This window comes from Tiliqua scincoides, chromosome 2 (genome assembly GCF_035046505.1).
Source record: "Tiliqua scincoides isolate rTilSci1 chromosome 2, rTilSci1.hap2, whole genome shotgun sequence".
Classification (NCBI taxonomy): Eukaryota; Metazoa; Chordata; class Lepidosauria; order Squamata; family Scincidae; genus Tiliqua; species Tiliqua scincoides.
Window position 1 is genome coordinate 129974298 of NC_089822.1, and position 24021 is coordinate 129998318.

General features: G+C 41.1%; 1 protein-coding gene across 3 annotated transcripts in view; it reads right to left on the reverse strand.

Moving 5' to 3' along the window:
• VDR (vitamin D receptor) overlaps positions 1–24021 on the reverse strand; it is a 108999-nt gene that overhangs the window by 75670 nt on the left and 9308 nt on the right. The window contains exons 2-3 of one of the 3 annotated variants that reach the window (XM_066615283.1): positions 20740–20831; positions 4925–4994 (exon numbers count right to left, since the gene is read on the reverse strand). The gene's annotated coding sequence lies outside the window, so the exon portion shown is untranslated. Of the gene's footprint in view, positions 1–4924; positions 4995–14076; positions 14156–20739; positions 20832–24021 lie in introns of those variants that run through there. The other 2 variants (XM_066615285.1, XM_066615286.1) reach the window with 2 other exon arrangements.

Sequence of the window (24021 nt, forward strand, 5' to 3'; positions counted from 1 at the left end):
ACGAGGATGGGGAGGTTAGAGAACAACATGGCAAAGGCAGAGTAGGAGAAGAAATTGGGAATGGTAGCATGATGGGATGTGACAGACGATTTGGCACAATGAGAGGCTGCAGGGATAAAGGAGCTAATAAGCAGCCCATCCTGGAGCATTCCATGTACAAATGCTTTTATGCAAATGCCCAAAGTCTCTGAGCAGAGATGGGAGAACTGGAATGTCTGGTGACTAGGGAAAACATGGACATAGTGGGCATAACGGAAACCTGGTGGAATGCAGAGAACCAGTGGTATACCACAATACCGGGCTATAAACTCTATAGGAGGGACAGGGAGGGGCGTGTTGGAGGTGGGGTGGCTGTTTATGTTAAGGAGGGGACAGAATCCAGCAAAGTAGAGATTGAAGGTGGGTCCGACTCCACCATAGAATCTCTGGGTTAAATTACCAGGCCTGAGGAGCGATGTAATACTGGGGGCATACTATCGTCCACCAGACCAGAAACTGGAAGGGGACCTTGAAATGAGGAAACAGATCATGGAGGTGTCAAGGAGGGACAGGGTTGTAATCATGGGGGACCAATTATCCTCATATTGACTGGGTCAATTTGTGTTCTGGTCACGAAAAGGAGACCGGATTCCTTGACATGCTAAATGACTGTGACTTAGAGCAGCTAGTCATGGAGCCCACCAGAGGACAGGTGACTCTGGATTTAATATCATGCAGTACTCAGGACATGGTTAGAGATGTCAATGTTACAGAGCCGTTGGGGAACAGTGATCATGCTGCGATCTGTTTCGACATGCATGTCGGGGGAAGAGCACCAGGCAAATCTCTCACAAAAACCCTTGACTTCCGATGAGTGGACTTCCCTCAAATGCGGAGGCTGGTTAGAAGGAGGTTGAAAGGAAAGGTAAAAAGAGTCCAATCTCTCCAGAGCACATGGAGGCTGCTTAAAACAACAGTAATAGAGGTTCAGCAGAAGTGTATACCACAAAGGAAGAAGGGCTTAACTAAGTCCAGGAGGGTGCCTGCATGACTAACCAGCCAAGTTAGAGAGGCTGTAAAGGGCAAGGAAGCTTCCTTCCATAGATGGAAGTTTGGCCCTAATGAGGAGAATAAAAAGGAACATAAACTGTGGCAAAAGAAATGTAAGAAGGTGATACTGGAGGCCAAGAAAGACTATGAGGAACACTTGGCCAGCAACATTCAGGTGAATAATAAAAGCTTCTTCAAATATGTTAGAAGCATGAAACCCACCAGAGAAGCAGTTGGCCCTCTGGATGGTGAGGGAGGGAAAGGGGAGATAAAAGGAGACTTAAGAGATGGCAGAGAAATTAAATGAGTTCTTTGCATCAGTCTTCATGGCAGAAGACCTTGGGCAGATACCGCTGCCCAAACAGCCCCTCCTGACCAAGGAATTAAATCAGATAGAGGTTAAAAGAGAAGATGTTTCAGACCTAATTGATAAGTTAAAGATCAATAAGTCAACCGGCCCTGATGGCATCCACCCAAGAGTTATTAAGGAATTGAAGAATGAAGTTGCTGAGCTCTTGACTAAAATATGCAACTTGTCCCTCAAAACGGCCACTGCGCCAGAAGATTGGAGGATAGCAAATGTGATGCTGATCTTTAAAAAGGGAAAGAGGGGGGACCCAGAAAACTATAGGCCCGTCAGCCTAACATCTATACCGGGTAAGATGGTGGAATGCCTCATCAAAGACAGAATCTCAAAACATATAGACGAACAAGCCTTGCTGAGGGAGAAACAGCATGGCTTCTGTAAGGGTAGGTCTTGCCTCACAAACCTTATAGAATTCTTTGAAAAGTTCAACAGGCATGCGGATGCAGGAGAACCCATGGACATTATATATCTGGACTTTCAGAAGGCGTTTGACACGGTCCCTCACCAAAGGCTACTGAAAAAAACTCCACAGTCAGGAAATTAGAGGACAGGTCCTCTATGGATTGAGAACTGGTTGAAGACCAGAAAGCAGAGAGTGGGTGTCAGTGGGCAATTTCACAATGGAGAGAGGTGAAAAGTGGTGTGTCCCAAGGATCTGTCCTGGGACTGGTGTTTTTCAACCTCTTCATAAATGACCTGGAGACAGGGGAGAACAGTGAGGTGGCTACATTTGCAGACAACACCAAACGTTTCTGAGTGGTGAAGACCAGAAGTGATTGTGAGGAGCTCCAGAATGATCTCTCCAAACTGGCAGAATGGGCAGCAAAATGGCAGATGCGTTTCAATGTAAGTAAGTGTAAAGTCATGCACATTGGGGCAAAAAATCAAAACTTTAGATATAGGCTGATGGGTTCTGAGCTGTCAGTGACAGATCAGGAGAGAGATCTTGGGGTGGTGGTGGACAGGTCGATGAAAGTGTCGACCCAATGTGCGGCGGCAGTGAAGAAAGCCAATTCTATGCTTGGGATCATTAGAAAAGGTATTGAGAACGAAAACAGCTAATATTATAATGCCGTTGTACCTGTATTGGCAACCTTCAGTCTTGAAAGACTATGGTATCGCGCTCTGAAAGGTGGTTCTGGCACAGCGTCTAGTGTGGCTGAAAAGGCCAATCCGGGAGTGACAATCCCTTCCACACTGGGAGCAAGTGCAGTCTGTCCCTGGTCTGTCTCCCTGGCTATGGGCCTTCCTTCTTTGCCTCTTAGCCTCAGACTGTTGGCAAGGTGTCTCTTCAAACTGGGAAAGGCCATGCTGCACAGCCTGCCTCCAAGCGGGCCGCTCAGAGGCCAGGGTTTCCCACTTGTTGAGGTCCATCCCTAAGGCCTTCAGATCCCTCTTGGCGATGTCCTTGTATCGCAGCTGTGGTCTACCTGTAGGGCGCTTTCCTTGCACGAGTTCTCCATAGAGGAAATCCTTTGGGATCCGGCCATTATCCATTCTCACAACATGACCGAGCCAACGCAGGCGTCTGTTTCAGCAGTGCATACATGCTAGGGATTCCAGCACGTTCCAGGACTGTGTTGTTTGGAACTTTGTCCTGCCAGCTGATGCCGAGGATGCGTCGGAGGCAGCGCATGTGGAAAGCGCTCAGTTTCCTCTCCTGTTGTGAGCGAAGAGTCCATGACTCGCTGCAGTACAGAAGTGTACTCAGGACGCAAGCTCTGTAGACCTGGATCTTGGTATGTTCCGTCAGCTTCTTGTTGTACCAGACTCTCTTTGGGAGTCTGGAAAATGTGGTAGCTGCTTTACCGATGCGCTTGTTTAGCTCAGTATCGAGAGAAAGAGTGTCAGAGATCGTTGAGCCAAGGTACACAAAGTCATGGACAACCTCCAGTTCATGCGCAGAGATTGTAATGCAGGGAGGTGAGTCCACATCCTGAACCATGACCTGTGTTTTCTTCAGGCTGATTGTCAGTCCAAAATCTTGGCAGGCCTTGCTAAAACGATCCATGAGCTGCTGGAGATCTTTGGCAGAGTGGGTAGTGACAGCTGCATCGTCGGCAAAGAGGAAGTCACGCAGACATTTCAGCTGGACTTTGGATTTTGCTCTCAGTCTGGAGAGGCTGAAGAGCTTTCCGTCTGATCTGGTCCGGAGATAGATGCCTTCTGTTGCAGTTCCAAAGGCATGCTTCAGCAGGACAGCGAAGAAAATCCCAAACAAGGTTGGCGCAAGAACACAGCCCTGCTTCACTCCGCTTCGGATGTCAAAAGGGTCTGATGTGGAGCCATCGAAGACAACAGTGCCCTTCATGTCCTTGTGGAAAGATCTGATGATGCTGAGGAGCCTGGGTGGACATCCGATCTTGGGGAGAATCTTGAAGAGGCCGTCTTTGCTGACCAGGTCGAAAGCCTTCGTGAGATCTATGAAGGGTATAAAGAGTGGCTGTCGTTGTTCCCTGCATTTCTCCTGCAGCTGTCTAAGGGAGAATACCATATCAGTGGTGGACCTGTTGGCTCGGAATCCACACTGCGATTCTGGATAGACGCTCTCTGCAAGTACCTGGAGCCTCTTTAGTGCAACTTGGGCAAACAGCTTTCCTACAACGCTAAGGAGAGAGATGCCGCGATAGTTGTTGCAGTCACCCCTGTCACCTTTGTTCTTGTACAGTGTGATGATGTTTGCATCCCTCACGTCTTGAGGTACTCCACCGTCTCTCCAGCAGAGAGAGAGGATTTCATGCAGCTCAGTGACGATGATCTCTTTGCAGCATTTTAGGACTTCAGCAGGGATGCTGTCTTTTCCAGGTGCCTTGCCGTTGTACAAATCGATGGTAATGGAGGAAAAATCCATTACAGGTTACAAGACACGATGCATACGTGCAACTTCCTGATTTTAGAAATGGGCTATGTCAGAATGCCAGATGCAAGAGAGGGCACCAGGATGCAGGTCTCTTGTTATCTGGTGTGCTCCCTGGGGCATTTGGTGAGCCGCTGTGAGATACAGGGAGCTGGACTAGATGGGCCTATGGCCTGATCTAGTGGGGCAGTTCTTATGTTAATATGCACTTCTTCAACTATGAGTAGTGAATATCCAAAGAAGAAATGTACCCTTTTTACCTCTGGACAACCACAGTCTGCTTTACAATGCATCACAAGAGAGACAACATAATGAAGAGAGGAAAAGCATGGTCCAACATGCTCTACCAGCCTTCCAGGTCCTACTCCACCTCTTGTGTCATAGAACAGCAAGCATAGGATAGTTGGAAGAGACCTACAAGACTGAGTTCAACCCTCTGCCAATGCAAGCTGCCCACAATTACAACTTCTCCAACAGATGGCTATCCAGCCTCTACTTAAAAGACTTCTACTGCTGAATAGAACACAAAACAGCAAAGTACACATAAGAGAATACCCACTAATACAGCCCTACGCACACTTAATTGGTAGTAAGTCCTATAAAATGTAGTGGAAATAGGAAAACATACATAGGATTCACCCGCAAGTGTTTCAGATTCCTCGGATACTTACTTTATTTTTTGGCCAATGCTAAGTTGCTCTGATCTTGCTTCTATAGCACCAGCTACAATGGTTTCTTTGCCTAAATAGGAAAATATCACATAAAAGCAAAAATTATAATTTGCTAATACCTTTTTTTTTTTTACTAAAAAGTACATATATACAAACATAATATACAAGCATAATCATGAAGAAACCCCCAATAACGTCATTGTATTAAATCACATGGAAAAGACACACAAAACAAAGGAAGCAACAAAAGTTTAGTACTGTATCAATAGAATAAAATGAGGATAAACATCCAAACATAATGAAGAGAAACACACATTCAATAATAAAATAGTCAATATATAACTCAATAGGAAGCACAACTGGTAAAACTACTAAATTAAACAAAAACTGACTAAACCTCTTCCAAGACCACTTAAAACATAAGTGACTGCCATGCTGTTTGGACTCCATTTAAATGATACTTTTGCTTCATGAATTCTACACATACATGCTGATAAAAAGAGGGAGTTTCCACTTCCCTTCTTAAACCAGATAATTTCTATGTCATCTCAGCTGCCTTCCATGTTTTAAGGAACCACTGCTTTAAAACTATGGCTGCAGGATCCCACCATTTCTGGGCAATAAGCATTTTGGTTTTCTTTTTCCCAATTCAACCTGGTCATCAACACACCTCAGAAACATCACTACTAATGGGTTCAGTGACGGTTTTAAAGAGGCCCTCACAGAAATGGAACAGATCCGTTTTTTCAAAGAACATTCGATTATTGGACACTTCCACCATATCCAAAAAAAAGTCTGTTTGCGGTTGCATGCATTATCAGCAACTATCATCATAATTATTACAATAAAACATGTATCCTTGTAACAGGGATAGAAGTTCTTTCTGTCTCTTCCCACCAAAGATTATAAACGAATACAGACAGTTTGCAACTCATAGAATCATTCTCAATATATGGGGAAATACTGCAACCACAAAAGGCAATTCCATTTAACTTATGACGTATATCAACCAACTGTAAACAGCTCTACTTAGCCAGTATTTTGTGTTTTTGCAGGAGGGTGCCTCTCCAGCAAAAGAAACTCTGTTCGTAAAGCAAACCAGGGTTCTTAAGTAACCAAAACCAGTTCTTAGCTACCATCAATACCTTGTAGAAAATCTAGATTAACAGTTTCCCTCAAGGAGAGAGATGTGAGCATCAGCTCCTGGACAGAGAGTGAATGAACAAGGACTGCACACACACCATGAAGAAGCATAGGGTTGTACCCAAAGAAAGTGAATCCTAAGAACCACTGTGTATCAAAAAAGCCATTTAAGGAGGCAAACAAGACTTTAAATTTACCTTGGTATCCAATGTCGAATTGTTTTAAAACAAAAACTGTCAACTCTACTTATCACTTTCTCAGTTTGTAACACCATACTACAAGGAAGCTAGTTACAGAATGAATGAGCATACATGCCTAGTAGAGGTACTGTTCAGCAGCAACCGCATATTTCATACAGAATTTAGCAGTGCTGCTGAGTAAAATAACACCATACAACTAGTGAGAATGCTATGTACAGCTACACACACTGGCAGTTATAGACACACGTACTGCTATTCATTCTATCTCTGGTTCCAAAATTCAGGTGGTGCAAAGTAACAGCCTATTTTTAGTTTGCTAGCCTATATGATGTCCCAAAGATGTCTGCTATCCCAAAGATGTCTACCAAAAGCTCAGCATTCAGACATACAACAGCACTCAACTAGTCTTCAAATGAGTAGGGAATGGGTCCTTAATAGTCTGTATCCTTCTCTTTGGCAAGTCTTTTCAGTCTCTTGCCCAAATGCTCAGGCTACTTACTTCTAGTGACCTTGCCCTTCCATTCCCCTTACCAAGTCTTACTCATGTCAGTCTTTTCACATTCCTCCCCAACATTGTTCGCACAATTTCTATACCAGAACTGTGCTATGTACACCTAAAATTTTATCACTTTCTTTCAAAGTCTGTGGATTGAGATTGTCTCACAAATAAATGATAATGTTTTGTGATATCCAAAAAGATGCCACAAGGGCATTGTGTCACATGTTACCAGAGTTTGAAACAGCCCTTATTTATTCCCATATGTTTAGCTTGTAGCTAACAGCTGGGTAGGACAAACTCTAACCCAAGTTATAGCTATGTGCAAGCTGCAACAACAAGTTCTGAGTCAGACATTCTCCAAAACTGTCAGGATTCTAAGTCTAGATAAAAGTGGTAGCAACAGAACATAGTTCTGTAGCATTTGAGAAACTCAGCCCCTGACACTGAGGCCTATCCCCTCCATATTCTCTTAATGCAGGGTCAGAACTAGACAATTCACAGCTATACTATCATTTCTTCTCCTTTGAAATCCAAACACACAATTCTTTTCTGAGGAAGCTCAAAGAACTGAGGTTTTTGTTTTATTTTTAAGAAAATAGGAGTCATTTCAATGTGTACATTTGTTTTCAAAAGGAAATCTGTGCATCACTAATTTGTTTTTTTTCTGTGTGATTATACTGACATTAAACAAGATTGGCTGTAGACACTAAAATAAGTCACCCATGTTAGAGGCCCAATACAGATAAAATAATGAAGAGATCCAATTACAGTTGCACAAAAATAGCAAGAAACATATTTGATTTCCACATCTTATCTAGAAGCATCATTTCTGCAAACTGCCTTTTTCCACTGAAAGACAGGCGGCTTTTCATTTGGTCATTATTGTTTCCACACTGACACCACTATCTACTTGCACTGCCACATCACTGCACCTTGTACCCCATTAGCATCCAATCTAAAACAAAACACAGTAAAGTAATACACTCTGTAACACTGCAGATTTGTTCCTGCAAATAGAGTACTGTGTGCAACAGTCCTATAGAGAAGGTTATTACAATGCTGTTCTAATGTAGGTGTGTTCACAGTATTGTATTCACAGTGCATTAGGCTGAAACCTATGTAACTGAGCACTGTCACACTCATTCCTCCTATATGGCAGCCATGGAAGATGAGGTAAAGAGCTGCTCCCAGAAGGATGAGCTAGGTTGTGACTTGGGAACTACAGGTTTCTCACTGAAGAAAGCATCTGGGGAAGACTGCCTTGCCTGCTATTTCCTCTACCAAATTATTCCCTGGTAGCAAATGACCAGCCCCATGCTAGCCATAATATAGGTAGTGCCTCGTTATCCACTGATGTTCCATTCCAGAACTCCCAGTGGATATTTAAAAAAAAAAAAATCAGTGGATACCAAATCAGTGGAAAAATAGTTTTAAAGACCCACTTCCAGGTTTCTTGTTCTTCCATTGCCACCCCAGAATGCATTGGCATATATATACCACATTCAGCCACTTGATGGGATGAACAATGAAATCTAATGGAATAAAGTTATAATTACAGGTGTGTGTCACTTAACAATGGGGATATGTTCTCAGATTCCATTGTTATGTGATTACGGTGTTAAGCAAACATTCAGCCCCATCTAGTGCCTTAGTTATGTACACAGACACTCCCTGCCAGACACTAGCTGACTACACAGGTTACTAGAGACAAACTGCCTCTTCTTTGCATTAAGAGCCTCTTTGTTGTGTTAACACACACTCTGCTACAACCTATGGGAGACCCATTAGCTTCATTAAGAACCTCTTTGTTGGGCTTTGACCACTGTCTTACATGCTGTCCGTCATTAAGCAGAAGGTCATTAAGCAGCGCACGCCTGTATTTAACAGGGCAAAGGTAGAATATGTGATTTTGGTGCTTTTTTCCTTGTTACAAAACATTTAAAGGTGGACCCCAGTATTAGTGGTGAGTCAATTCAGTGGATACTGAGGTACCAACCTTTACCTTACTCTTACTGGTGCAGCACTAGCCAGAATAAGCAGCTTTTGTTGGCTAAAAGCATAGTGCAGATAGTTGTACTTTGCTGCACCAAAATTATGAATGGTTTTATGGATATTAACCTTTTTCTTTTTCATAATACAGAGGTTCCCCTACTGACAAGCATGTTAAGCTCCAGGATTCTATTCATGTTTTGTTTGTCAGTGCCATAATGTCCCATCTCTTTTGCTGCAGTGTCGGTTTCAGTTGGGAAACTGTCAGTTTCACTGAGGACCAGGTTAAAGGAGGACAGGTGAAACTACAATGTCATGACCAACATTATCTGCAGGGGAATCTTTCTACTTATATATCTGGATGGCAGGGATTGTATGTTCATCTTTGTACTCTTCCCACTGAACTACAGGCCCATTTATATAAAAAGATGCAGTGTTTCTGAAATAATGTTCCTTGTCAGATTTCATGAAGCAAAAGAAACAGACATACTAATAATTAGTTCTCCCATAGGTGATTTCATCTTACAGCCAGCTCTCCATAAATTATCAGTTCATTTTTCTAATGTAAAATGAGATGGCCTTCACCGTGTCCCTTATTTCAAAGTCCCGACTGCCCCTTGTTTAGAGTGCTTCTGTTCATTATAAAATCTAAGGTTCAGGGGTATGGAGTTTACAATACAGTATCATGCTGTTCCCACAGTTCTCTTGGACTCATTTAGCTGTCAGCAGTAAGACCACCAGCAGTAAGACCACCATCTCCACAATATCTGTGGAGATATTGTGATTTAAAGTGACACTTCAACACTGTTGGATAATTATACTTTAACACACTTGATACCTTTTAGTACATAGTTTAATAAGTGATACAAGAACAGACTATTTCCTATTTTTCCAATGCATGGAGTAGCAATTCTAGCACATACTGGAAATTTTGAGTACAAAATCAAGAGGTAATGTGATTTTATATTAGACCAGATTAAGAATATGGCCTTCTTTCTAGATTAGTTCAGATAAAGAATATGGCTTTCTTGCTATAGTTAGTGATAACCAGGAAGAGTAGGAACAAACGACATAATAGAAGGCATACTCTAAGAGCAGAAAAGAAACTTGATTCCTAGCCAACTGTGAAAGTATCTGGGACAGAAAAGTCGCAGAAAATTAAGTTGATTGGTTTCAAATGCTGAATCAAACATTATTATTAACAGTATTTATATACCGCTTTTCAACTAAAAGTTCACAAAGCGGTTTACAGAGAAAAATCAAATAACTAAATGGCTCCCTGTCCCAAAAGGGCTCACAATCTTAAAAGATGCAAATGAATACCAGCAGACAGCCACTAGAACAGACAGTGCTGGGGGGAGGTGGGCCAGTTACTCTCCCTCTGCTAAAAAAAGGAGCACCCACTTGAAAAAGTGCCTCTTACCCAATTAGCAGGGGTTCTAATATATTTTTACACAAACATAGCACAAAAGAAAAACAAGAAATGTACTTAAGGAGCAACTGGAAGATATGGATAGGAAGACCAAGTAATTAAATCCATATTTAAAAGCCACTTCCAAAACACTTAAATGTTCTGTGTTTTTTCCTCTTCACCATGGTCAAGGCACTCAATAACAATATCTTCTGTTAAAAGTGACAAGGAACTTATGAAGAAAGGGCTGCATACAATGATAAAGTATGCTGTGTAACAGTATCTATGCATGTCTACTGATAAGTAAACTCCAATAAGTCAATGGGACTTACTCCAGGTAAGTGTGTATAGGAATGCAGTCTAAAGGCCCAATCCTATCCAATTTTCTAGTGCTGGTGCTGCTGTGCCAATGTAGTAGGCACTGCTTCCTGTGTTGGGGAGGCAGTCTCAGAGGCCTCCTCAAGGTATGGGAACATTTGTTCCCTTACCTTGGGGCTGCATAGCAGCTGCACGGGTGCAGTAAAGTTGGATAGGATTGGGCCCTAAGACAATAGTAATAGTAACAGTATTAAAGCACAGATCTACAGTTTATGGGGCAACTGTATTATCCCCATATACATGGAATGTCTCAGTGTACAAAGGGGAGAATAGTGTCTAAATGTGTCAGAACCTGCAGTGAACCTGTAGACAGGCTTTGTAATGAGGATTTTCCTCCTCGCTTCATACTCAGTCAAAAGATACTAATTACGATCATTTGAATTCCTAAATATTCAAATAATTTATCAGTAAGGGGGGTGGAGAATCAAGGCTGAGGCAGCTGTTTTCAGAATCAAAGTGGTGCTTGCCAATTAACACCTCCAATAAACTTGAATAATTTCAGTTTACTACTCATTAAACACTGTAGTATCCAACGCAGGCACTTGTGTATTTGTACTAATGCATTAATAGTATTGCTGAATTCCCTTACAGTTCACTTTCCTATATTTATGTTTCAAGAGAAAAAAAAGCTATTCTTTTAAATATTCATCTATGGAAAGAATGAGTGATGAATCCCATAACAGTGTTTCTATGACAGTTTAAAGAAAAAAAGATCTCTAACAGCTTCACATGCTGCGACAAGGTCAATCTAACAAAATTTTACATTGACCGATTAACAGATAAAGCAAAATTACTCCAAGTGGGGAGGGGGCAAGAAGTTGGCTACAAATTATCAGGGACTGAAAGAAAATAGACAAGAGACACAATGCAGTTGTTTGGCCTTTCTGCAGCAGGTAAATTTACAACAGGGAGACAGTCAAAAAGCATTTAGACTTGATGGTAATTTGAAAGAGGATAACTGCTATCCCTCTGAATACTCATTTCACTTTTGCCACCAATTTGTGACTGTTTGTTTAAATTCAGGGCTGCCCAATAACACCTGGTTATGCCCTGATTTTAAAAGCAAGACAGGTGTTTAAGTAAAGGAAGTTGAACCCTTCTACCTTTCCTGGCTTAACATTCACAGCAGCTCCCTCAGGTACTTTCTCTCAGCTAGGTTCATTTGCAATATCTCAGAGCTGCTTGGGGGGGGGGGAGGATTTGAGAGAGGGGTTGTAGGAAGATTAGGGGGAAAGGCTTCAGCTTACTTCACTGTATGCTCATTCTGCTCTTAAAATTCAGTTATGTGTTATCTGTCTGCCAGTTCCCAACTTTAGGCATTATCAGGGCAAACCTATATAACTGAAATTAATGGTCTGCCAATAACCCATGAAGTCTGAGCCTGGTAATAAAGTGCCCATATGGTTTCTAAAGCTTGCAAACCCCATTTGCCTAGAGGTGGCAGTGGGACAAAAGAAAAGTACTTCTCTAAAGAGCTACTATCAATCTCCAGCCTCAGCTGAAAGCATGTGCATGAGAAAATCAGACACACCAGGGAGTGAGAACCCAAGAAAGTCTTGGCTGAGTAAGTAGAGTGCCTTGCAGGACAGGAAGATACATTTCCATTCCCTGGTAGTGGGAACTCCTGGGAACTTGAACCAATAAAGGAACTTGCCAACAGTGTCTAGGGAACTATCCTAAGCAGGAGAAGGAACATTCTATTTTTATCTCCAATTGCGATCATGTCTCACTTATTTATAATCCCTTAAGAGATTAAGCATATTTGTCACATAACACCATACAAGGTTGTTCTGGGATATCTGGTTAGAAAAAGTCATCATGTATGAAATGGTCCTTAAATTGTAAGCCCTCTATACAAAGCCTGAAGCACAACTGTAGCAGTAAAAACATTATTTACAATGCACCTCAAAATGACAGATACTGTACAAAAAACTGCAAACACAGCAGACCCTGCTTTTACAGTCTAATAAACAAGGCAAAATGAGCCACAAAAGGGAAGAGAAGAGGGAAGCAAGGACTACAACCGCCAGTCCTGAAATCCTGGGCTCTTGCACAACACTATACCATGGCTGCTCTTGCCATCATAGTTAAGTCACAGGAATATAGCTTAACAGTTATGTTTCAGAAGTCTTCAAGTCAGCAAAACAGCAAATGGTTTTTACTCCTGACTATCACCTTAGAGCTGAAAACTATACAACATTAATTATTTCAGTTCAATACTATCTCAGATTTAAAATAACATCTACAGAAAATACAGGAATACATCAAGGATAGACATGGTCTTATTTGGAACTACCATCATGTAGCATTACACTATTTTAAACATAGTATTTTAAGCCACTCTTCAAAATACGGATATTTTTATCACTAACAAGTATCACCTACAACTTTATATTTACTCTATACATAATCTCCAAAACTTCAAAGCTACTTTGTTCTCTAGGAGTTTTGATTACTGGGTATCTATCATTTTTACAATGCTACATTTTATTCAAAACTTCAGCACATTTGTAGTGCAAACGGATTTCTCTGTTGCAATAATAAATTCTAATGAATGATTTGCATTTGATAACCTCCTTTAGAAATGTTAAAGCAATACTTTAAACAGTCTAGAAGCCTCACCCTCTCTAATGAGCAACATAAGGGCAAGAGGAAAAAAACTTTCTCGAAAGCAAGAGAACCCATACGCAAGGCATAAGAGAACCTACAGAGTTCAGGGGTCTCCCCCTCACACACAGATCCCTGACCTACATATAATCTTATAATGAAATGTGGTCCACATCTGCTAGAGATTTCTTAAGAGAGGGTCACTAGGCTTACTACAGCATGACAACATTCTCTCCGTTACCGTGCTGAAGCACACTCCTGCCATAAACTGGACCTGGTACAGCATACAAGGCATATTTTATTGCTCTGGAAGTAGCAATAGTTCTTCTAAATTGGTATCTGAGAGCTATGAAAGTTTAAATTGCTCTTTATAAAGACACAAATCACACATTTCATATACTGTATTCTTTCCTAGAAGCACAAACTGATGAGACTATATCAAGTTAGCTACAGTGTTAAAGACTATGCTAAATCACAGCTGTCAGGTTACTGAACTCTTTGCCAGCAAAATTTTGCAAGAGGTTTACAGTTGTACAGATTCATTTTCTCGAACATAGTTGCCTGTCTCAGATTAAGAGAAGAAATAGCAGGGAGTCAAGATGCATTTGTCTGTTTTGAACCGGAGATTACTAGGTCAAAGGTCTACAGAAAGACTATGTTAATTAACACCCATAAAAGGGATCAAGTTAATTGCTAGAACTATTAAACAGTAAATATTAGGGACAAGTAAAACAAGTCTGCAGTAACCTCTTTAAAAGCTGCATAAAGATTATTGCTTTTTGCCAGAGTCCAAAAACCAGCTGAACACATCGTGACTAATATGAAGTCAGCTGAGCTTCTGGTCAACTTTTAAGCATTTAGACTGAAGACTGGAAGCAAATCTAAGGATTAAGTCACTAAGGCAGAAATTAGACAGAATATTTACCTGTAGTACTTGTCTGCTTACAGCAGCTAGATAGAGGAGATCCCAGCTCTGAGTCAGTGCCTCTAAGCGAGTGACTGGTTGATTCAACTAGTGAACTGACAATTTAGACCCTTTCCTAGGGCTGCAGTCATGTGATCACAGGCACAGACGGAATATACCAACTTCCAATCGTGAACTCCTTTTCTAGGTGTACAGATAACTCTGAAAAAGTTAATCTGGTTTGATTACACTTAAAACCCTTGCTGAGAGAAGAATCCTGGGAATTTTATTCCTCAATAATAAGCATAATAGAGTGCTACCATTGTTGAGTACAAAGGAACCTGCAGCAATTGTACGTTTTACAGTCTGTTAGTGATAGAATCCAAGCTGAATCTGATTCTGATCATATGCAGGTACAGAGAATTTCCAAATGCAAGGGAAGAAAAAGTTTCCACAGAGTCTCCACTTTTGATGGCTACACTTAAAAAGCTTCTGCCTTCATTAACCATCAGGAGGAAAACATTCAAGGTGTTTTTCGACAGATTCCACCTATGCTTATGTAGAAGGATGTTCCACTGAGTTCAATGGTGCTTCATCCCAAGTGTGCATAGGATTTTAGCTCTAGTTGTACCTCCTTCATTTGAAGGCTAGAACTCACCCAACCCAGTCCTGCAGAATGTAGCCATTTCACAAACACCTGGATAACTTGATAACTTGATATCAGCTGTCAAAATTATACAAAAATAAGTATTTACTACCCTTCTCCCCAAAAAACTAATAAAATGTATTAGTCACTGGCAACTGCAAGTCAAGCTACAACCAGTTTGAACAAGTATATTTTGCAATGCAATGTTCTTTCTTTTATCTGTTTAATCACTTGCCAACATGAGAAGTTACTCTACTCATTCACATACCTCATCACCACCATAACTCCAAAATGCAGTCCAGAAACTCATCAGGCCATACCCGTTCAGCTGCAACTATGACCAACAACCCTAAGTGCCCAATCTGTAAACTGGCTTCAGCAGTTATTCCTATTCAAATCCTCAGAAACTCACCTCTCACTTAAGAAAAATTGGGCTTTGTGATCAAAAGAGGAAAAAATCTAAACAAAAAATAAACTCTGTTACTACTAAGCATAATTAACTCTCGCCATATTACTTCCTCCCATCTGGCCATGGCCATACACTTTTAGGCACATTAAACACATACAACCATTCTATGCTTCATTAGAGAGCTGCTGCCATGTTTGATTAGTTCAAATCAATATTCTTCTTTGTGGAACACTGGAAATTCCCTCTTGCATTTGCTCATATTGCCTCTTCTTCCTTCCAGTTGTTCTGGTGGCTGATTATGGTATCTGGGGTCAAGGAGGACTTACTTTTTCCAGTCAGATTTGTGAGGGCCTTTGGAGGGGATTTTTTTTCCTTTTGTATTCTCTTGGACTTGGCTCACTGCACATCAGCTGAAGCTATTTACCCTCCAAGCATCATTTTGCACTGTATCTGCTCTCTACGTGTAGCATATTGTGATCTGAATTGTGTTGTCCTGCTTGTGCTATAAGTGTTGACTTAAATAGTTTTCATTTTACTTTTTTAAAGGACACAGTTCCTGCTGTCTCTCTAGACCTTGTATAATGTTCTTCTAAGTAAAATTAACTTTTCACTTCCCACAGAACCAGCTGTTCACCAACATTCTATTGCTGACAGCTTGCCCTGCTCAGCCAGAATGTTCACAAACAATCCCATCACAGCAGTTCAGCAAATGGCAAAGAACAAAAAAGAACAAAACTAAAGCAGCCACAGGACACTGTGGTCTTCAATAGAGCACCAGTGAGTAGAAGAATCTACTTAATCTTTCTCCCTTAGTCTGCTGTTCCAAATTGCTCCACCTTAGGACTTTTCCCTTCAGAGTGGAGAAGACCTCCTCAGGAGAGGAAAAGGAACTGGGAAAGTGGGATGGGGGCATAACAGCCTGAGGGAAAGGGTTAAGCAGGTGAACAGACACATATGTGATCTTGATGCTCTGCTCAAAATCACAGTCCTCCACACCTGCTTTTCTGTGTGTGTTAAAGAGTAAGAGAAAAACTACAAGTGGGTTTAACATGTAATTTGAACCTCAGTTTCATACTCCCTAATCATTCAGACTTTGGGGTTTCTCCCAGCCTGCCCCACTTGTCTATGCCATCCTAACCCAACTTTACTTAACACTGAGCCAGAGGAGTTGTAGTTCTGAAGAACTCAAAAACTTGCTGAGCACTTTGTGATATTTAGTTCTTCCTAATTAAGGATAATGCATTAACATGCCTACCTATGATTTTTTATTTTAGAATGCCTATTCCATGATCCTCAAAACCAGGGACCTCCTGGCCCTCTATCTTTCCCCTGCCTACTGTCACACTTTTCAGGAAAATGACAAACTTCAGGGGATGCATAAATGTAAATTAAGTTGATATTTCTGATAGTTGATACTTCTGTCAAATATTGATAATTTAAAGCACTGATTTATTATACAGAGTTATGCAAAATAAAAAAATTATCTTCTAAAAGATTTCAATAATCACTCCCACAGATGTCACAGAACACTATGGAGGTTCCTCTTTCACATTCAGTAGCAGCCTGGATGTTTGGAACTGTAGATATCTTTACAAGAATTCTGGCACCTCACATCAACTGTTTGAGTATGTGCAGCTTCTTCTCAAAGAACTCATCCAAAAAAGAATGTCAGGACATAGTGTTCCTGAGCATGTACAAACCACCTTCTTTATGAAGGGAACAGCCTATATGACATATGTGGAATCCAGTGTCCTGGTACCTTGCCTTCAGTCTGCCCTGCCTAGTTTGGAAGTAGGCTCACAGGCAATTCTCTGACTGAGAAGACGCTTAGGGTGAGATAACAAGCAGTCAGAATACCTCATCTGTATGGCATCTGGGAGACCAACAAACACATGCTGTCTCACCAAGTGCACACTGCAAAATTTGGCAGCTACCTTCCTGGTACTCTTATTAAGGGGCAGGACTGTGTGGGAGCAGTACAGCACGCAAGCATTTGCACTCAAAGCACACGCTGAGTATAGTATAAATGCAGACACTGCTCAATGTCAAGTTCTGGCTGTCTTGCAATTGTAAATTCATTACATTCAAAGGGGAGTAGGATATCATCTTAATGAAGTCTTACTCACATCCCTGCTATTAACCAACACTGCCCACCATTTTAATTGTCAATGTTAGTTATATGGAGCTTTCAGCATAAATACAACACCCCTGTCTAAAGCCATAGTGAATCGTGACCAATCTAGCTACTAGAAAATCTCACTGGCTGCTAAAGCAAAAAAGGTTTCATCCCTGTCCATTAAGCCACTGTGAGAACTACATGCTTGCATACGATTCCAGTTCTGCCTGAATTTGTTCTGAGTTTCTTGCAGTTACACAAATGGTAAGTACGTAGGTTGAAGACGAACCACACTGAATTGGGGAAAAAAGAAGGCAGAATATGGAGAGTTAAGGCAGCAGGTGCCTGCTCTTCAGGCTGACATTCTGTATGCAGCCCAGACTCTCACTGGACTGAGGAGCACTCTATGATTCAATAAGAAGCCAGGTTGCCACTTACTTAAGCACATCCTTATGTGTGTTGGCAACCTTCAGTCTCAAAAGACTATGGTATCGCGCTCTGAATGGTGGTTCTGGAACAGCGTCTAGTGTGGCTGAAAAGGCCGATTCGGGAGTGACAATCCCTTCCACACTGGGAGCAAGTGCAGTCTGTCCCTGGTCTGTCTCCCTGGCTATGGGCCTTCCTTCTTTGCCTCTTTGCCTCAGTCTGTTGGCCAAGTGTCTCTTCAAACTGGGAAAGACCATGCTGCACAGCCTGCCTCCAAGTGGGCCGCTCAGAGGCCAAGGTTTCCCACTTGTTGAGGTCCACTCCTAAGGCCTTCAGATCCTTCTTGCAGATGTCCTTGTATCACAGCTGTGGTCTACCTTAAGTGGGACATCCTTAAATTCAGGGAATATTTGACTACAGTCAATTGACAATATCTGACTGATCAACTGACCAGTGCTCCCATCCTGTTATAAATAATTGCACAAAAATCTGTAAGGAAGCATCAAATATGGGAACCATATAAAGGATAGTTCTTGGGTCAGTAGGGAACAAAATGCAGTCAAAAGTGCTCATCTCAATGAGTCCTTTTTCTTCGGGTATTTAACCACATGCTGGCTCTTCTTAATTTGCTTTTTCTTTTCCCTGTTTTAAAAGTGATTTCAAAAGAGTGTTTAAAAAAAATGAATTTTCTTGAATTCTCTATTCTAAAGCTCCTATCTACTGATACTAAAAGCTTATTTTGCTATTTTTTTCCAAGGCTGTTCATATATCCAAACCAGGACAAAATTCTGTGTCTCATCAGAAACAAATAAAACCCATCTGAAATGTTTGGGAAGGAAAAATGGTGTAATGTCAAGAATATTTGGAGCACTTTAACATGCAAATTCTAGTGGTTTGTAAGCAGTGCTACTATTTGTTGATGCCCAAGGACAAAGTGGAATATCAATCTAATGCAGCAGGTCCCAAAAATCTCAGCGTAGCAATCCACCTCTGTTGGCTTGTAACGCTGCTGGCCAGATTGGTTTACCAGGAAGGAACCACAGCCCTCTTCTGAATTGCGCCAGGCTGGCAACCTATTCTATTGCCCTCTGCAGGCCTCAGAATAGCCCATGGAAGCCTCCAAAACCTACTTCTGGAAAAACCAGAAGTCACCTCTAAAAACCAGAAGAAGCTTTGAGAGGCTTCTGCAGGCCATTCTGAGGCCCACAGAAGCCAACAGAATGGGTTGCCAGCCTTGCATAACCTGACAGAGGGTTCTGGAGGCTCCCTGATAAGTAATTTACACCCTCCCCTTCCAGAATGGCTTCAATTTGGCACCAAACAGTCTCGGGGCAGGCAGGAGGGCCCAGCTCATAACCCACTGCACATTGGCTTGGGCACTACTGGTGGGTCATGACCCACACTTTTGGAAGCCCTGATTGAATGGTATGGGAGTCAAAGTGCTCCATGGATATGAACTCTTAAGAACAAGGTTGACACACTTGAAGAGCAAACATGAAAAACGGGAGTTTAGAGACAGGTGAAATTATTTGTTACCACAAAAACTGGGTTTTGATTCAAGGCCTATTCAGAAATTGTATCCCATGACTAGTGAGGCTATCCAATACAATCTTTATTTAAATTCATTTATATACATATAATAAAATGAAGGCAGATAATGTAAAATAAAAATAAATCTTATCTCAGGTGAACAACTGAAACTTAGCATAATTACAGTCCAAACTACAAGGTATGCTATTTTTAGTAATCAGTAGATATAAATGGCTTTTTCACTTGTATTACAGGCCAAACAATTGCCCAGAAAGCAGCTATACTTACCACTGTGCAGATAACGAGAATGTAAAAAGATACACTAATAACTTGTTTATAATCTCACGGTTCTGCACATCATGTAAGGTCACAGTGCTGCATTGTGCAACAGTCGTCGACATATACATTCCTTTGTGAATACTTCAATACAGAATTGAATAGCACAATGATACTTTACTCCGGGCTACTAAGGAGGAACCTCATAGCCAACTACCAGTCATAGACCTGGTCCATCCATTCAGGGAGGTCACTGAAGGGGGAGGTTCCCTGACACATTCTACAACCTTCCTGATTCTGCATTTCAGCCAACAACAGTAACACAATCATATCCATGAAATCCAAAATTCCACAGGAATCCCTAGAATCACCTGCATATACACATGTTTGCATTGTCACAATGGCCCTGGCCAGGCACATATTTCTTTGGTATCACTCATAAAGCTGTCACCCGTCACAGTGGTCTTATATGATAAGTGGCTAGAAGTGGGTTTGGATGTTTGAATCCCAAGTACACTTCCAGTTAGTCAAGAAACCAGGGGCTAATTTCTCATTTTAAGAATATAATAAAATAAGATAATCTCATATTGTTGGAATTCCTTAGAAGAAAGATCAAATATAAAGGTGACAACATCAATAAAACCTTGGGCTTTACAGCTGATACTAAGAACAATAGGAATTTGATTTTGAATTCCCAGGTCCATGAGTAATCTATGTAAAGGTAAACAGAAAATACTGGCTACATACCACTGGATTTCATAAGTATGAAATTACCTAGCAGTTCTGGAGGCTTTCAAGGGATAGGCAGATAGCACCTGATCCTTCTACTGTTTTAATTTTGAAAGCGAGCTGCTTTGGAGGCCATTGGTTGCGTTTAAATCTTTTAGATAAATACAATTAAAACAGAATAACTGCAAGACATTAAGCAAATCAGTTGTTCCAAGAAACTCAATGTGTCTCTAAATAAGACTCATTTTCTTGTACCAGTTACAGGCCAAAGAACACTGGCCTGCAATTTTACTTTGCTCAATCAATATTAAAAGGTCACAAGTAAATTACACAAACACTGATTTGCACGCCTATGCCTGAGTCAAAGAACCTTAAACAGAACCAGGGTCGTGAAAGTTCCTTTAGAGAGTTGTATGAAAAAGCCCCAAATGGAACAAAGTTGAGGCTATTATGCACAGCTAAAAAGGCAAGAGGATAAAAAGTTCAAAGAAAACTCAAAACACATTTTGAAAAGTGCAGCACTGTTTAAAAAGATTTTAAAAAGCTTCTCACCAATATTCTCTTGAAGTATCTCAAAGAAGAGACACAGTCAGTTTCTTCAGTAGGTATTCGTCTAAGCTAGTGTTATCCAAGGCAGGCAAACTCTAGAATCAAGACAGATGAATCAGGCATGCATTTTGTCATGGTTTTCATATTGCATTTGCTATTAGCTGGAGTAGAGAGCTTATTCACAGGTGGACAGGTAACATTAACAATAAACAAGAAAAAAAATCAACACTAGACAAATGTAACACCTTTTTTACTTTTTTAAAAACCATGTGACTTACAGCCCAATTCTATGCTTCCCAGTGCCCAGGGCTGCAGTGGCACTGAAATAACTACCACTGTATCCAGCTGGGCTGGGAAGTAGTGCCAGGCCTAGACGGGTAAAGAAGTTTATGCTCCCTTACCCTGTGTAAGCCCCAGGCGGCCCCGATGGGTCACCTCGGATCTGCGCCCTCTATCATGCAGGTCAGATTCAAGAGACAAAAGTTGGGTCTCCCAGGCCAGGAGGGGGGTTAGGCAGGGTCTGCTGCCATCTCCACCCCGTCCCAGTCCCTCCCCCGCCACACCTTCCCCCGGCCTCCCCCCACCCATACTTACCTCTCCACCACCTGGTGCTCACCTGGAGCTCCGGGTGGTGGCCTGCCATTCTTGGTCCAGTGTTGGCTCAGCGCAGGCTTGCGGTGGGCCTGTTCCAGTGCTGGACTGGCGTAGACTGTCACAGGCATGCCTTATGTTACGCATTGGATCAGTCCCTGTAGCTAACGTGGAATTCAAGAATTCCCCAGAACACAGTTTAACTACTACATTAAACTGTAAACTGCATTAACGCTGCATTAGGATAATTAAATTAAAAGATGTCCCAACACTGAAGCTGAACTAAAAGTCACAGAAAGAAACAGAGCACTGACCAACTAACAGTTAAAAACAATATCTGGGGGGCAACAAAATTACAATGTGAAGTGATTAGATGAAGTGAAGCATGGTGTGCCTTGTCAAATGTCAAAAAACTGATGATGTGCCTTGACAATTTTAGCGCCAGTGTGCGTCGTAAGATAAAAAGGGCTGAAAATTGCTGCTGTAGTCACATAGTAAATCAATACATTTTCAGACTATCAAAAAGTGCAAATTTGAGGTCAGACCCTACTCCAATAAAATAAGTATGCAAAGTCCAGAGCACCTGAGCTCTTTGTTTTAAACCCCTTGGATGCATTTCTTCCTATATCTTTTCCTCAAGAATCAAGCACCACACATACACTTCTACATGAATACCTAATCAGATTCAAAACACTAATCACATCAGCAACATTTTCTATCATTTGTTCTTATCCGTGGTTATAATCCAGGATACCCAGACAGTAGCGTTAAATTTTTGGAACTTCTAAATTATTTAAATTTAAAGGTTTAAATTATGTTCAAGGAATGAGATCATGGCTTATATCTGGAATAGCCAAGATCTGTATTATGGAAACTACTCTGTTCTCCAGTCAGCACTCCAGGGGCCAGAAACGTATTCTACCACATAAGCTTATTCCCTTACCATATGGTCAGATGCCCTAACTAATGTTATTGCCATCTAGTAGTGGCTTGACTAGAAAACTGTTTCTATGAACAAAGATTGGCAGTGAATGTTATGTTTTTTAAAAACTAGCAGAAAGTTGTTGTTTCTAGAATCAAACAACATAAGGAACTTTTAAAAACACAATGAATATATAATGTGGGCAAAGTCAGAGATCAAGCCTAGTCCAATTACAGTCCATCATAGACAAAGTATAACAGTGTGAAACTCAAAATGAACATGATATACAGTAGTTTGCATCACCCAACTTCCTGGTTCCCCAAGAAGTCATTTTCAAATGCATTCCTAACCCAAACGCTAACAATGCTTACAAACGGACCCAGAGAATTCAGAGAACCTTTAATTGCAAACAAATGCATAACCAGCATCTATTCCTGGTCATTGTGCAAATCACAAAACTACTGGTATTTCAGATTAGAATTATGCATCAAAGGGGTTTTAAAACCCATAGCAGTCTTTGCCCTGCCTTATCTGGTTGGACTTTTGTTCCCTCTCTATCTTGCCATTTATATTCCTTATAATCAAGATGAATAGTTCCCTTCTTCATTCCTACAAGTACAGACAGTTCCCAGGTCTACTGATAACAACAAGCTTATTGACATTACAATAACAAGTCCACCTGAAATGAGACAATATTGATAGTCAAGATGTTTTGCAGCCAATAAAGCAGACTACAAAAACAAGTAATTGAATTTCACTATATCAGAAGAACACAAATGAACATATGAGGCTAGTTTATGTAGAAAGAGGTCATTGGTCAATCCAAACCGGAGTTGTCAACTCTGTCTGGCACTGACTTTTCAGTGTTTCCTAACCCTGCTATCAAGGATTCTTTAACTGGAGATGCCAGGGTCTTGGGAATGTATGCATGAAAAGCATGCTTTATCATAGAGCTTCAAGTTCTCCCTTGTGATAAAATAAATCAAGTCAAACACATCATCTGATGTTCTCCTAGAGGAAAACTTGGTGAGGAAGTATTAGCTGTGAGTGCGGGGTATTGGAACCCAGGATACACATGCTCAAATTCAGTATTAATTAGTAGACCAGAATATTAGTTACATTTACAGTCCTGTCTAGAGGTTCTTAAGGTTCTTGGATCCCTGGTGCACAGGTGTACATGATATACAGTTTTGTATCACAAGCAAGAAATCTGGTCTTCCATCAGTCTCACCAAAAACATTTGGGCAAGCAGAGTACTCTGGTTTATTTGCTACAGTTACTGAGGGTTAAATATAAGTTACCAAATATATTATTTCTAACTGATATCTCCAAGCAACCTTTGAGAAGGTTATTAGCATTTACTCCTAAGCCAACTTTCAATACTAAAGCCCACATAGCATTACAGTATTACTGGGACAAACAGTGAATCAAAAGTAGGATTCTGCAAAACATGGCCAACTGAGTATGCATATTACACATAAAAACTGTGTGCAACTGACAAAAACTGTATGCAACTCTGAAGGTCACACAGTCATGTGCACAAAGCATCAAAGATTGTCTGAGGCTCCATGCCATGTGTTCAGTGTGTAAAGCAACCTTAACAAGGACAATCTTATTACTGCAAAATGTTAAAAGCTTCTGCAGTATCTTAAGTCCTGTACAATTTTTAAAAGACAAATGTTTCTCATACTATGTAAAATGACAAGGTGGACTCTAAGGTTTGCAAAAAACTGAGATACTCTACATTGTTCTATTCTACTTTACTCTCTGTG